At 50.4% G+C, this 16163-nt stretch overlaps 1 protein-coding gene across 1 annotated transcript in view; it reads right to left on the bottom strand.

Moving 5' to 3' along the window:
• Window positions 1-16163, bottom strand: part of LOC146784224 (myoferlin-like) — a 3625175-nt gene that overhangs the window by 1170972 nt on the left and 2438040 nt on the right. The window lies entirely within an intron of this gene.

The raw sequence follows: 16163 nt of genomic DNA, 5'->3' as shown, positions 1-16163 counted from the left end.
AGTGCTCCTGAACCAGTTGTATCTGTTTCTCCCCTTGCCCTACAGTTGCAGAACAAAGGAAAATGCTGTATAAAAGAAGGGGCTGTGACCCCATGAAAATGTTCTTGTTGTTGACTTGAATCTACCAGGGGCGTGCCGCTGCTGGGGCTCAGGGGAAGGCTTGCCTCCCTGGGCCCTGCCCTGCCCCTGGATGCCTGGAGGACTTCTTGGGACCATTCTGCTTTGCTTGAGTCTCTCCAGGACCCTGAAAAGACTTTGTGGGCTGGCTTTGTTTTTAATGCCCTTGGCTCTTTCTGTGCTTTGTTTTCCTCTGGGAGCACTTTCCGCCCTGCAGCACTGGGCTGCAACTTTTTTTCCTGAGTGCCAGTGCACAGGTGCCCACCCTGCGTCTTCGTTTTACTTTATAAATTAATGCGGGTGCCCACCCCACTTATGTGAGCCCTAGCGGGTGCCCACCCCGCATGCTAACTTTGTTTCACTCATGGAGGGAGCCTACCCCTCATTGCCGCCTTTCCGCTATGCCTAATGCGGGTGCCCACCCCGCGTTCTGCCCTTAAAAGATCACCGCCGTGGCCCTGGGCCGCGAACTAAAAGTAGGTGCGTCTGCCTGACTGTGGGCGGGGCTCCACGGACGGAAGCAGGAAGACATCCGGAGCCCGCCCACGGAGAAGCCCCGGTCCCGAGAGAGTGGACCGGGCAAAGCAAGGAGAAGTCTTGGGCCCTAGAAGAGGACACAGGTGAAGCGCAGTGAGGGATCGGGTGAAGCTAACCCGGCAGCCGGAAGTTGCCTCGCGTCCCAGCAGGGCTCCCTTGAGCAGCTGGGAGCCTCGGGAGCCCCGGGGAAGAGCAAGATGTGCGGCGCTGGTGAAAGCCCCGGTCCCAGAAGAGGGACCCGGTGAAGAGGAGACCCGAGGAGTCCCCGGGAGCCCGGTAAGGAGAGGGCTGGGGGTGGCTCCTGTCTGTATTGAATCCCGAGCGGCCCCACGTGGCAGCGGGCCGCTCCAACGAGGCCCGCCTCTCTTTACAAAGGGGGCAGCAATAAGGGGGCATGTTTTTTGGTTCTAGGGCCTAGGTAGCTCCAACATTTAGCCATACCTATTTACAGGGCCAGAGGGGACTGTGTCCTTTCCCCAGTGCTAGGGGACATGTTTATTTTCAGAGCCCGATGGCTCCAACGTTTGGCACATTTATTTCAAGGGCCAGAGAGAGCCCATGCCGCATTTTATCTTTCGCAGCTGCCCAGCAAGTAGTGGGCAGCTGCACCGTTTAGGTCTTTCTTTTTAGGGGCAGGTCTGAAGCCAGGAGTGAGACGAACTCCTTCGCCCCATCTTTCTCAGCTGCCCAGCAAGTAGTGGGCAGCTGCAACGTTTAGGTTTGCGCAGTGGCGCACCATTGACTTTCGCTGCCTAGGCAGCAGCCATGATTCTTGGGACATAGGGCATTTGAGCCCCTTTCTGAGATGACCAGTTGGCCAGGGGGGATCGTTAGATTTATAGGGCGCCAGGCCCTACTGTGATTTTGGGTGCTAGGAAATGTGATTCCTGTAGAATGATTTACGCACCTGTGTTGATACCTCTAAATGTGCTTTATGATTATGAGGTTGGTTCGCATATTATGGTTTATGCTAGTGAGAGTTATTCCCTAATGTAGTTATACTTAGGAGGTTAGGGTCCAATGCCTTTAGACTGGTGAGATGATTGCCTCATGTGATATGATATGATAAAATTATTTATAGAGCGCACGTACACCAGCGATTTCTTGGCGCTTAGCAGAGATGCGTTGACCTATTTAGTGAGAGTCAATTAGTTATAGGCCTGGGAGAATAGCCAAGTCTTAAGGGATTTCCTAAACTGGGGGTAAGAGGGGACCTGGCGCAGTTCGGGGGGGAGAGAGTTCCAGAATTGGGGTGCTAGGATAGAGAATCTTAGACCGCCGTGTTTTTTTCGTTTGAATAAACAAGGGGTCAATAGATTTAGGCTAGAAGAGCGTAGTTTGTGAGAGGGGGCATAGCGTTGGATTTCGGTAGCAATGAAAGCGAGGCCATGGGATGATAAGGCTCTGTGGATCAGGCAGCCAAGTTTGAAGAGACAGAGCTGGTTCACTGGGAGCCAATGGAGGTTTTTAAGCAGGGGTGTCACGTGGTGGGATTTTGGCTGGCCATAGACAAGCCTTGTGGCTTGATTCTGTATCATTTGTAGCCGGTGCGATTGGTATGCGGGGATACCTGCATACAGTGAGTTGGCGTAGTCGATGCGCGAGATTAATAAGGCCAGCGTGACTTCGGTAAGGGCTTCAAAGGATAGGAATCTGCTGATTTTCCGGATTCTTCGCAGGTGGAAGAAGCAGGCGGAGACCACTGAGTTAATCTGGTTCTCATTGGTGAGGTCTTTGCTGATAGTTACACCTAGGCTTTTGACAGAGCTGACCGGAGAAGGAGGGCAGCCCAATGAATGGGGCCAGAAGCTAGAGTTCCAAGGATTGGCAGGGGTCCCTGTGAGAACAAGCTCTGTCTTATCGGGGTTGAGCTTTAACTGGTTTAAGTTCATCCAGTTGCTAATGAAATTCATGGTCGATTGAAAGTTCTCTATAGAGGAGGGTGACGAGTCAATGGTGAAAACAAGTTGGAGATCATCCGCGTAATTAAAAGTGACTACTTCTCTCTTCCGAAGATCTAAGATCAGAGGGAAAATATATAGATTAAAAAGAAGGGGGGAGAGGGAAGAGCTCTGGGCGACCCCGCAGGTCAGTCTTTTTATCTCCAAGGAGAAATTGGCGAGACGAACTGCCTGGTAGAAATCTTTGAGGAAGGACGTGATCCATTTTAGAGGTAGCCCCCGGATGCCGGCGCTCTCGACCCGGTCAACCAATAAATTGTGGTCTACGGTGTCGAAAGCTGCTGACAAATCTAGGAGAACTAGTGCCTGTGTGGTGTTTTGATCCTGAGTTCATCGTAGACCGCCAGAATAATGGACTCTGTGGAGTGTTCAGGCCTGAAGCCTGCTTGATGTGGGTCTAAGTAGTGGGAAAGTTCCACAAATGTGCTCAGGCAGTTGGCTACATGGGCCTCCAAACTTTTTCCCAGGAAGGGTAGCAGCGATATTGGGCGGAAGTTACTGAGTACAAGAGGGTCAGAGCCTAATTTTTTTAGGATAGGTACGACTTCCGCAGTCTTGAAGAGGTTGGGGACTATGCCCGTGGCGAGGGAGTTGTTGAGGAGAGATAGGGGAGGTTCGGGGAGATAGAAGAAAACCTCACGCGCGATATGAGGGGGGCAACTGTCCGTCGGGGAACCTGAGTGAACCCTTTTGAGGAGGGAGAAGAAGATTTCTTGTGTGATAGGTGGAAAAAGATCAAGATGGAGAGGGTTGCGGTGAGGGCAACCGGGATCAAGGGGTAGGATAGCTCTGGGGATGCTAGCTTTGATTTTGGTAATTTTGTCAATAAAGTATGTGTTGAGAGAGTCGCAGAGGGATTGAGAAGGGGTGGGTTTGACAGTGACACGGTCAGGTTTGACGAGTTCATCCACAATGGAGAAGATGTCTTTAGATTTGTTGGTGGAATCCAGGATTTTCAGAGAGAAATATTCTGATTTGGCTCTAAGGATCACGCTCTTATATTCTTTGAGGGACGCTGTGAAGATAGATTTCTTGATAGGGCAGTAGTTTTGTCTCCACTTGCGTTCGGTTTGACGCAAGGCAAGTTTCATTTCCTTGAGGTTGTTAGTAAACCATTGCTGGGCGTCATGGGGTCTCTTGTTTTTGAGCTTTCTCAGGGGGCCAGGCTATCTCTCGCCGAGGCCAGCCAGGCATTAATGTTTGTTGCCTGGGTGTGCGGAGAAACTGAGTGACCAGAGGGCAGAGAGGTAGAGGGCATGGAGGTGGCTAAAAGGGAGCAAAGTGTAGTGGTATCTACCCGGCTCCAGTTCCTGGCCTTCGGCGAATCTTGAGGAGGGGTTTTGATGACAAGGGAGTTGGGGATCGAAAAAGAAATAAAATGGTGATCAGACCAAGTGCAGGGGGTAATCTGAAGGTCAGTGATCTCAAGATTGGATGACCAAACCTGGTCCAGGATATGACCTTTTGTGTGGGTGGCTACCTTGATATGCTGGGTGAAGTTCATTCCAGTTAACAAGTCAGTGAAATCAACCGAGCAGGGGCTCTCATAGTTGGCCAAGTGGCCAGTAATTAAAATCGCCGATGATCATTACTCTGGCATGGTTTATAGCCAACTCCGCAATGGCAATTCCAAATATTTGAGGAAAATTGGGCATGTGAAGGGGGGGCCTATAAAATAACGCCCAGGTAAGGGAGGTGCAGTTAGAATCGAGCTTAAAAAGGAGGCTGTCAACAGAAGGGATTTTAGAAATGGATAGGGAGGTAAATTTGTGAGACTGTGATATGATGGTTGCGACCCCTCCCCCTGCCTTGTTCTCAAGCCTGTTGGCCTGGAGAGCGTAGTAGTTGTCAGGGATTGCGGCAAGGATATCAGGGGTGGATTCAGCTGTTAGCCAGGTTACAGATAGAAGAAGTATGTCAGGCTTAATGGTGTCTAGAAGATAAAACATTTCTAGCTGTAGCTTGACCAGCGAGCGGGTGTTGAGGTACCAGATAGACAGCTTGTCCAGGTTTGTGCTGCCGCGGACGGTTAGAGTATTGGGGGGAATGTCCCATGCAGTTGTAGGAGGCCTGTGATTAGGGAGGTTGCCAATAAATTTGCAGGTAGTGTGCTTATGGTTCAAGATCCCAAGTTTATCATGTGTTGATGATGGTGAGGTTCGTGCAGAAGGTAATTCGCGCCTGGTGTGATGCTGTGCATAATGTAGTTTATGTTACAGGCCGATGCTAAGTACCGTGATTACCACTGGTTGGGTTCTCTGTTTATGATAAGTTCTACATTTACTAAGTTCACTTTGTGATGGTACTGACAGTGGTCCAGTGGGCCCTGTCAGGTGTAAATAATCCCTTGTAAATATGACCTAATGCCACGTGGCACCCTGTATAATATGTGATTACTATTCTAGTGTGTTATGATAATACAAAGGTTATTTTTATATAACCTTGTGTGGAGTTTCTTTTGTGGTGGGCCTGGGATGTTGTTGCTGGGTGCGTGCGCAAATGCTTTACACATTGCCTCTGGGATGAGCCTGACTGCTCGTGCCAAGCTACCAAGGGGGTGAGCAGGGGTTATCTTTGGCGTGTAACTTCCTTGCCCTGACTAGAGTGGTGGTCTCTGCCTGGCTTTGGCGCACGCCTTAGCCAGCCAGAAATCCCATTTCTAACATTGGTGATCAGCAGTGGGATTAGGACTTGCATTTGCGCAGTACCACAGCGACAACTGGCTGCACTACAAAACTCTGCATTTTAGATAGTCACATGGAAAGGGATTTTTGTTCTAAGTTGTTTTAAGTGTCATTTCTTTAGAAATGTGTTTCTTGTTGCACTATGAGTTGGGTGTCCTGTCAAGGACAGAAACCAGAGAATCTGAAAGAGTATTGTACTGCCCTTGTGCAGATTGGTATTTATGGGGTTGGCCTACAGTGGTAACCTAATTGGCATGGAGTAACTAGCTAGGGTGGGTAGATTATCCCCTAAGTGCAGCTTTTTTGTGTTTAATTTAGTTTTCTGGTATCCCCAGGAGGGTGGGATCCAGTGGTGGCAGCGATTGGTAGTCCAGTGCAAGAAGTCCCATTCCCAGTTCCCAGAGTATGGTACCTGGTTGCCAGTTGAGTGAGGTGCAGGTTGTGTTTCAGGGGCAGTAAGATGCTGTCTCACCACTATTGGGGGGAGAGTGGATGAATGTTGTGTTGTACTAGACGATTGAGTGTTAAATGGTGTTAAAAGGTTCTTCAGTCTGTTGTGTCAGAGAGAATCTCCCAGTAATTGTTTTCCGAAGTCGCACCAACACCTGGAGTGTGTAAATTATTTTTGAGTATTTGGAGCTTGTTTTAGGGAGTGTCTGTAGTCAGGCCTCCATAAGTTTTGGTGTCTAGCAGTGCCACTCCTGTGGAGGGTGCGGAGGTTGAGTTTTGAGGGGGGAGAGGGGGAAGGACTCCCCAGTGGGAACCAGTGGGTCAGGGGCTGGCCAGAAGGGCTGAGCCACCAATGAGTGACCATGTTGACGCCACTTCTGTCCTGGGGCATCTTCACACACTGTCAGAGGGACAGGAGGTCGTGAGCTCTGCGCCAGGCAGACTGTCACATGACACGCTAGGGATGTGTCACCCTCAGGAAGTCCTGGATCACCAGGCATCTGACCAAAGGGTACATCCCTCGGTTGGGGAGCCAGTAACCGGTGTTTTCGGATCTGGACGTAAGGGCGACTGTAGTCAGTGTCCTGGATGTTATTTATGTGTCAAGCTCGTGAAGTCCTGGTTTGCCGGGCATGTGACCAAAGGGTACGTCCCTCGGTTGGGGAGCCAGTAGCCGGTGTTTCCGGATCTGGACGTGAGGGCAGCTGTAGTCCTGAGAGCAGGTGGGGCCCATCTTAAGTGCTCTACAATGGAAGGGGGTGCAGAGGGAGGGAGTCCTTTCCTCCGACCCCAGTGCAGCCGGTGGATGTGGATCCCAGGTGGTAGACCAGTTGATGGAGAGAGGTCCTGGACTGGTGGGAGAGTTGTGTTCTGGTGGGTGCTTCCCTGGGAGGGTGCGGAACCCCAGAAGTAGAGGTAGGGTGGGGCATTCTTGCCCGTGACCTCTGGTCAGCCTGAGGGTGCGGACCCTAGGTTGAAGGATCAGTGGTAGTTCGGAACTACACTGAGAGAGAGAGTGAAGAATGGTTATTGTATGACAGGGGTTACTGCCCCCCACTCTGTGGTTTGGCAAGGACCAGTGGTATCTGGGTGGCCTAGGGCCTGGTCCTTGCCATTGACAACTAGGGAGTACCAGTGGGGTAGCCTAGTTGGGCCCGAATTATTATTATTATTATTATTATTTTTGTTGTTGTTGTGTTTTATTATTTAGAGGAAACAAAGGGAGTTCAGAGTGGCATAGAACCGGAGGGTGTCCCTGCAGTGCGGGCCCGCACCCGTGTTTTCTCGCCCGAAGCAGGGAAGCCCATCAAGGAATTGATTGGTCTACCCTGCGTTATGGCTGGAAGGGGGTCGTGTTGGACCTGGCCCTTTTTTGCAGGTTCACCCCTAAACTTTTTGCATTTATCCTGGCCTTTTTCCCTAGGTAGTGTTAGTAGTTTTAGGCCTCTAGGCACTTTAGCACTGTGTCCCAGTGTAAAGAGCGTGCGCTCTGTGTTACATTTAGTGAGACTGGCCTGCCCTCCCATAGGAATGCATGGGGGATATGTGTGTCCATGGTAGTTCCTGATGTGAGAGGAGTGCAGGGGCGAGTTTGGTATGTGCGAACTCGTGAGAATAAATGCTGCGCAATGGTGTGCGCAGATTTATTGTGACTGGTGGAGAAGTGCCACTTCTAGAAGTTGGCATGTCTGTGTGCTGTGTGATGTGAATTGCCTGTCTGGCTTGTGATTGACAGGATCTGAGAGGGCTGGGGAATTCCAGGAGCCAGGGTGAGTCTGTCCGGTGGTGAATGGAGAGATCTGTATGTAGATGGGAGGGAGGAGTTGCACCTGGACCTGAATGGGGCTGGGCCTTCCCTTCACAATGCTGGCTCCACCTCCTGTGGTGCATCTGATGTCCCTGGCCTGTCCTGTGAATAGAGAGGGGAGCTGAGCAAAACAAAGTGCTCCTGAACCAGTTGTATCTGGTTCTCCTCTTGCCCTACAGTTGCAGAACAAAGGAAAATGCTGTATAAAAGAAGGGGCTGTGACCCCATGAAAATGTTCTTGTTGTGGACTTGAATCTACCAGGGGTGTGCTGCAGCTGGGGCTCAGGGGAAGGCTTGCTGCCCTGGGCCTTGCCCTGCCCCTGGATGCCTGGAGGACTTCTTGGGACCCTTCTGCTTTGCTTGAGTCTCTCCAGGACCCTGAAGAGACTTTGGGGGCTGCCCCGGCACCTTGTGAGTGCCGGCTTTGTTTTTAATGCCCTTAGCTCTTTCTGTGCTTTGTTTTCCTCTGGGAGCACTTTATTTCCGCCCTGCAGCACTGGGCTGCAACTTTTTTTCCTGAGTGCCAGTGCGCAGGTGCCCACCCTGCGTCTTCGTTTTACTTTATAGATTAATGCGGGTGCCCACCCCGCTTATGTGAGTCCTAGCGGGTGCCCATCCCGCATGCCAACTGTATTTCACTCATGGAGGGAGCCTACCCCTCATTGCCGCCTTTCTGTTATGCTTAATGCGGGTGCCCACCCCGCGTTCTGCCCTTAAAAGATCACCGCCGCGGCCCTGGGCCGCGAACTAAAAGTAGGCACGTCCGCCTGACTGTGGGCGGGGCTCCACGGACGGATGCAGGAAGACGTCCGGAGCCCGCCCACGGAGAAGCCCCGGTCCCAAGAGAGCGGACCGGGCAAAGCAAGGAGAAGTCCTGGGCCCTAGAAGAGGACCCAGGTGAAGCGCAGTGACAGACCGGGTGAAGCTAACCCGGTAGCCGGAAGTTGCCTCGCGTTCCAGCGGGGCTCCCTTGAGCGGCTGGGAGCCTCGGGAGCCCGGGGGAAGAGTGAGACGTGCGGCGCTGGTGAAAGCCCCGGTCCCAGAAGAGGGACCGGGTGAAGAGGAGACCCGAGGAGTCCCCGGGAGCCCGGTAAGGAGAGGGCTCGGGTGGCTCCTGTCTGTATTGATTCCCGAGCTGCCCCACGTGGCAGCGGGCCGCTCCAACGAGGCCCGCCTCTCTTGACAAAGGGGGCAGCAATAAGGGGGCGTGTTTTTTGGTTCTAGGGCCTAAGTGGCTCCAAAATTTGCCCATACTTATTTTCAGGGCCAGAGGGGCCCGTGTCCTTTCCCCAGTACTAGCGGACATGTTTATTTTCAGAGCCCGATGGCTCCAACGTTTGGCACATTTATTTCAAGGTCCAGTGTGAGCCCATGCTGCATTTTAACTTTCACAGCTGCCCAGCAAGTAGTGGGCAGCTGCATCGTTTAGGTCTTTCTTTTTAGGGGCAGATCTGAAGTCAGGAGTGAGACGCACTCCTTCGCCCCATCTTTCTCAGCTGCCCAGCAAGTAGTGGGCAGCTGCAATGTTTAGGTTTGCGCAGTGGCGCACCCTTGACTTTCGCTGCCTAGGCAGCAGCCCTGACACTTGGGACATAGGGCATTTGAGCCCCTTTCTGAGATGGCCAGTTGGCCAGGGGGGATTGTTAGATTTATAGGGCGCCAGGCCCTACTGTGATTTTTGGTGTTAGGAAGTGTGATTCCTGTAGAATGATTTACGCACCTGTGTTGATACCTCTAAATGTGTTTTATGATTATGAGGTTGGTTTGCATATTATGGTTTATGCTAGTGAGAGTTATTCCCTAATGTAGTTATACTTAGGAGGTTTGGGTCCAATGCGTTTAGACTGGTGAGTTGATTGCCTAATGTGTTTATGATGGTGAGGTTGGTGCAGAAGGTAATTTGCGCCTGGTGTGATGCTGTGCATAATGTAGTTTATGTTACAGGCCGATGCTAAGTACCGTGATTACCAGTAGTCACTGGTGGTGTTCTATGTTTATGATGAGTTCTACATTTACTTAGTTCACTTTGTGATGGTACTGACAGTGGTCCAGTGGGCCCCGTCAGGTGTAAATAATCCCTTGTAAATATGACCTAATGCCAGTTGGCACCCTGTATAATATGTGCTTACTATTCTAGTGTGTTATGATAATACAAAGGCTATTTTTATATAACCTTGCGTGGAGTTTTTTTTATGGTAGGCCTGGGATGTTGTTGCTGGGTGCGTGCGCAAATGCTTTACACATTGCCTCCGTGATGAGCCTGACTGCTCGTGCCAAGCTACCAAGGGGGTGATCAGGGGTTATCTTTGGCATGTAACTTCCTTGCCCTGACTAGAGTGGTGGTCTCTGCCTGGCTTTGGCGCACGCCTTAGCCAGCCAGAAATCCCATTTCTAACAGACATATGCTATGTTCTCACTGACTACCCTGTGTGTTCGTAGTTTATGACGTGTTCTTCAGGGAACTTAGGCTGTATCCCCAAGCTAGTTTGTATTAGTTTCAAAGGTAGATATGCTTATTCAATTCCAGGAATGTAGGCCTCGGAAGGCATTCTTGGAAACACACAACTTGCAACCACAAACTGAAAGGATGGATTTAGCACAGTGAGTGCGATGAAGGTGCATGTAAGATATCTTGCTGAGCCTCCTGTGGGTTACATGGGAGCCATTAGTAGAGGTTCACTAGACATGCGCTCCATAATGTTAAGACTCGAGGCAGGTATTTAACAGGTGGTAAAAATGTAGTCAAACTGTCTATTCATTTGTGAAGGTTGTGGAATGCACCAACTGTCCACATGTCAGGACTTACATGTATTAAGAGGTTTATTTATGGTGTGTTAGCATGCCATTTGGTTGATGACTGGTTGAGAGGTTGTCTTAAATGGGTATTCCGTCCTCTGGCATATGAATGAATGTGATGGGTGCTTGAATGGCTGTATTATGTTGATGTGAGTTCACTGATCAGTTGGATTGGTCCAGTGGCCAGCAGTATGAATGTTTTGTGTGTGTAGTGCGTGAATGGTGAATGAATGAACCATAAAGTGGTTGGTGCCGAGAAGTGACTTTATGGCTCACCTTCAGTAGTCTTGGTTTCAATATTCAGATACTGTAATAAGTATGTATGCTTTAAAGTTACCATTTCTATGGGTGTTAAAACCAACCAGTGTAAATTGGTGGATTAACTTAAAAAAAATGAGTACCAGATTTATACCTGTAGCAGTAAGGATACTCCGTTGCAACGGTGGCAGAGTATTCTTACCGTGAAGATATTCTTCTGCCTGCCTGAAATATATGGGGATGAACCATTGTTGTAACCGTGGGGAAGACTACTCCATTTCTAGCTTGGTTGCACCCCTCCCACATCCCGCCTGAGTTAGGGCCATCTGTGGTAGACCTATGTGCCCCCCCCCCCACCTAATTTAGATGTGCGGACATGCAGGTCAGTTTTGACTGACTGTCCCCACCTGGAAATCCATGGTCATAAGAGTCAGAGAAAACTTTTGAATTTTCACCTTGAGAGGGAGATAACTCCAATGGCGAGAAGGGCATTTTATTGTTATTCAAAAAGAAATTCCGGCTTCGAGATTCGGTTTTTCGACATGACGTCTTTGTCATGTTGGTGGAGCAGAGCGTCAAATGTAAAAAGGCATTAACAGGAACTGCTGCGACAGTGGTTCCTATCAATGTTTTTTAATTGACTGCCAGCTTGGTGTGTTTACATAAATATACACATATAGTGTGTCATAATTAATTATATTTATTTTACAATATATTCATTTAATTTTTGTCACAGTTTTAATTTAGAACTATAAAACCATATATATTAATATAAACAATTATATTTATGTGTGTGTATTTTTATATGTGTGTGTGTGTGTATATATATTGTTGGACTTGGCCCTTTTTGCAGGGTCATCCCTAAACTTTTTGCCTTCCTCCTGTATTTTTTCTGACCTGCTGCTGGCTGTTTTATGACTCTGGGCACTTTACCACTGCTGATCAGTGCTGAAGTGCATAGGCTCTCCCTATTGTAAATTGCTACATTGATTGGATTCCATGATTGGCTTATTTGGTTTACTGTCAGCCCCTAGTACAGTGCACCAGAAGTGCCCAGGGCTTGTAAATACAAATGCTGCTGGTGGGCTTGCAGCACTGGTTGTGTCACCCACAGAAGCGGCCTGGTAAATGTGTCTAAGGTCTGCCATTGCCTTCACTTAACTTCATATTAGTCACCCCTATGGTAGGCCCAAGGGCAGGGTGCATTGTAAGCATAAGGTAGGACAAGCCCTGATGTGTGTGGCATGTCTTAATAGTGAATTACAGCCAATTTCGTTTTTCACTATTGTAAGGCTACTTGTTCTCATAGGCCAGAATGGGCTGTTAGAATTGTTACATCCTATGATCCTAACAGGCTCAGGGAACATGGTAGAAATTCGAGTTTAGTACGCCTGAACTCAGAATAATAAAATACATCTTTTAGCAAAGTTTATTTTAATGTTCTGGGTTTGCAAATACCACTTTTAGAAAGTTAGTATTTGCTTGCCTAACCATTTCAGCCCGCCTCTGCTCTGATGTGTATCTGCTGTCTGGTTTCTGTGAGTGACAGGGCTGGGGAATTCTAGGAAACAGGCTGGGCAGCCAGGTGGTTAATAGAAAGATTACATCCAGATGGGTGGGAGGAGTGCACCTGAAAACTGAATAGGGCTGTGCTCTGCCACCACAATGCTGGCTCCACCTCCTGTGGAGCGTCTGATGTCCCTGCCCTGCACACTGAAAGCTGAAGCCTGCATCATGTCAACAAAGTGCTCAGAAACCGGACTGAACTAGGCAAAGGACCCCTGGCCGCAAAGAACAAAAGAAATGTAGTATAAATATAGGAGCCCTGGTCCTAAGAAATCAGATCCTGCTTGAACCACGAAGAGCCTCCTCCCGACTAGAAGGACCTGGAAAAGCTGAAGGAGGAGTACTGTCCCTGACCTGGGGGATTGGTCTGCAGTGGGTTCCTTGCTGAGAAAGGAGAGAAAAAGACTGAAAGAGACTTTGCAGAACTTGTGCTTCAATCTATCTCCAAGGGCTTGTGGGTGAGCTTGCCCCCTGAACGGAGTCCCAGGAATATTGGACTCCTCCTGCCTTCTTCAAAACCCGTTGGATATTGCCAGAGAAATGCCTGCTGTCGGAGCCGTGATCCGAGCGCGACTCCTACCCCTGTCCGCTCTGAAGTGCGTACCTGGCCGCCCCGCTCTCTGTGCCCCTCGGCTCTCAAATCGAGCCGTCGCTCGCACCGTCTGCAAGGGCCGCCTGCACCTCGCTTCCTTCTCTCCCCCCTTTTTGGAGCCGCACTGACATCGCCGCACTCCTGCCGCTGGTCAAAGGATTGGGGTGCACCGCACGATCCAGTACAGTTCGTACGCCGCAGAGTACCAGCCACCGTGCACCGCGCTCATCCAGTCCCCCGGCAGCGCCGCACTCCAAGAGCCCAGCCCGTACGTTCGTCATGTACCGGCCGCCTCGTGCCGCGCTGCGCACCTCACCAAGGCATCCCCGCTGAAGAAGGTACGGCTCGAACGCCGCAAGGAGCAACAAACGCTTCCAATCCAGGGCCCTAACGGGCCTGCACTGCCTTCACCTCCTGCCAAGCCGCATCCGAGCCGAGCCCCATCAAGAAGGTATTTTTGCACGCCTCGCACGCCCACAGTACCCGCCTCGGACCCGAGTGTCCGCCGGGCCGGTGCCCCGTTGTAGAGCTTCTTTTCACCACCGTGCGAGTAAAACAGAGGGTGCGAAACGTACCAAACAAGAACTATGCATTTTTAACACAAAAACTCTTCTTTTGCTAAATAATATTGTGGCATCATTTTTTAAACGTTATCTGGGTCTTGTATTAAGTCTGCTTGAGATATATATAAAGAAACCTATTTTTGATACAAAATTAGACGGGTGTCTATTTGTGGTGTAACATTGAATTGCTGTATGTGGTTGTGGGAGCGCAGGCCGGATAAACAGACGTGGAGGCTGAATGTAGTGAGCCAGTTGGTAGGTTTTTATTTGTTTAGCTGTGGATATGGGGGTTGGGTCAGAGTCCCGGGGTTCTTGGCTTGCTTTCACGATCTCGTCCTCTTCTTCTGGTTCGTGGCGGTCTCTTCCTCTGGTCACTGATTCGGGGTTGGCCGAAGTGGATTCCCCAGGGAGGCTCATGCGAGGGACAAGGAAAGAAAACGAGAGACCGTCAGGGATGTGTCCTGTCTGTATGACAAGTAAATGAAAGACCCGTCACCGCACCCGTGTCCCTCAGGGTATGGACGTATCTCTAGATACAGCCCCCTAGTCTAAGCGAGGCAGGGAGTCGAAAAGTGCCCGATCAAGTATGTCGAGGGCCCTTTGGGGGGTGTGTCCCTTTGTAACGGTGAATGCAGGGGGGGGGGGAGAACAAAAAAACCAGGACGCCCTAGATAGCTACACCGTACCACCACCGTACCACCACCAAAAGTAAAGCAACACTCGGTGACCCTGTAGGCAACCCCTCCCCTTGTCTACCACCCGCTTCCCGCTCCCGTTATCCCGTGGTTTTAGCCACTCACCGGCCCCGCCGCAACACTTCCTGGTTGCGGCCGCTCTCCAGCCTCCTCCTGTGGGGTCCACCACTCCTCGTACCACGCTTCGTCCGGGGCCTTGTCGGCGTCCTCTGCTTCTGGACTCCGGCCCGTCGCGCTTGCTTCTCTCTGCTCCGGTTCCGTCCTCCTCCGGTACTTTTCCTCGTCACGCTGTTCTTCTTCCTCTTCTCCTTTTCTGTCTTCCTCCTGCTCCACCGTCGCGGCTTCCTCTCTCTCTCTCCTCTCTCCGGCACCAGTGCGTCCGTCGTCAGTTGCGATTCTTCTTTTCCCCTGTAGTGAAGAAGCACATCCGGGTTTAGTCCCTCCCCCTTCCGGGTCACTCCTGTCGGCGCCAGGACCTGTAGGGGACTGAGGTTTATGGGGTGGGGCCAGCCTCCACAATGGTGTTTGTTGTCCACAGGATCGTTCGAGGCCGGTCTCCCCGGGTGCGGCCCACAGGTAGGAGCGGGGAAGGGTCGCGGGCAGGGTGTGGTCCGAGGTCCTCTCACATCCCTTTTTCCTTGCTGTCTTTCTAGGGGGGGGGGTGACAGGGATAACGGGAGAGAAAGTCCACATTGGTTTGTTCAATACCCTTCCTATGCTGGGTGTGAAATCTATACGGTTGTAAGGACAGAAACCACCGTAGTATTCTTTCATTGTTCCCTTTATTTCGAGCTAACCATGCCAAGGGGGCATGGTCAGTGTAAAGCGTGAATTCTCGGCCTTCGAGATAATATTTTAGTAAGTCAACTGCCCATTTGATGGCTAGGACTTCTTTTTCTATGACGGCATAGCTCAGTTCTCGGGGGTATAGTTTCCTGCTGAGGTACAAGATAGGTTTTTCTTCCCCTTGGTTGTTCTTCTGAGATAATACAGCCCCCAGACCCTGAGCCGAGGCATCGGTCTGGAGTATAAATGGCAAAGAGAAGTCCGGACTGGCTAACACCGTGTCTGAGGTCAGGGATGCTTTCAAAGCGTTGAAGGATTGTATCACATCGGGGCTGGGATCCCTCAGTCTGGCTTCTGTTTTCACTGATTTTCGTAGGAGGTCGGTGAGAGGGGCTGCTATGTGGGAGAACCGAGGTATAAACCTCCTATAATAACCTAGTAAACCCAGGAACGCTCTAAGGGCTTTAGCAGAGCGAGGAAAGGGTACTTGGGAAATGGCTGTCAGTTTTTTATCTTGGGGCCTGATCATGCCTTCTCCTAGTAGGTAACCCAGATATTGTACTGTTTGGGCAGCTAAGTGGCTTTTCGGCGGATTGTTTAAACCCATGTTTACCCAATGTCTGGACCACTGCATATAGATGTGATAAATGCTGTTCCCAGGTCTCGCTGTATACTATGATGTCATCAATGTATGCCTTGGCATAGCCTTCGTGAGGCCATAGAATGAGATTCATGGCCCGCTGAAATGTGGCTGGGGCTCCATGTAACCCAAAAGGTAACATAACAAATTGATACAGGCCATCGGGAGTAGAAAACGCTGTTTTCTCTCGGTCTTGTTTTCGCAATGGGATTTGCCAGTACCCTTTGCATAAATCAAGGGTACTGACATACTTAGCTCTTCCAATCCTCCCTACCATTTCGTCCACCCGGGGTAAGGGGTAGGTGTCAAATTCAGACACTTTATTGACTTCCCTAAAGTCAATGCAAAAACGCACCGACCCATCGGGTTTCGGTACAAGTACAATCGGCGAATTCCATTCACTTACCGAGGGTTCGATAACCCCCATTTGCAACATTTGCTGTACTTCATTGCGTATGACCTGTCTGCGAGCCTCAGGAATACGATACGGCCTTAGGCGTACTACTTTCCCAGGAACAGTTTTGAGGGCGTGTTCCACCACAGAGGTCTTTCCCGGGGTGTTGGAAAACACGTCCTGTAACGGTAATAGGGACTTTATCAGTGCGGCGGCGGTATCGCCAGGCAGCTCCCCGTCTATACACTGGCAGTATAAAGGGTTTTGGGGGTTTTCTACGGTGGTTAAAACAGGAAGGGGTCCCTCCCACTTCTTTA

The sequence above is a fragment of the Triturus cristatus genome, chromosome 11 (genome assembly GCF_964204655.1).
Source record: "Triturus cristatus chromosome 11, aTriCri1.1, whole genome shotgun sequence".
Lineage (NCBI taxonomy): Eukaryota > Metazoa > Chordata > Amphibia > Caudata > Salamandridae > Triturus > Triturus cristatus.
This window is presented reverse-complemented; position numbering and strand designations above follow the sequence as displayed.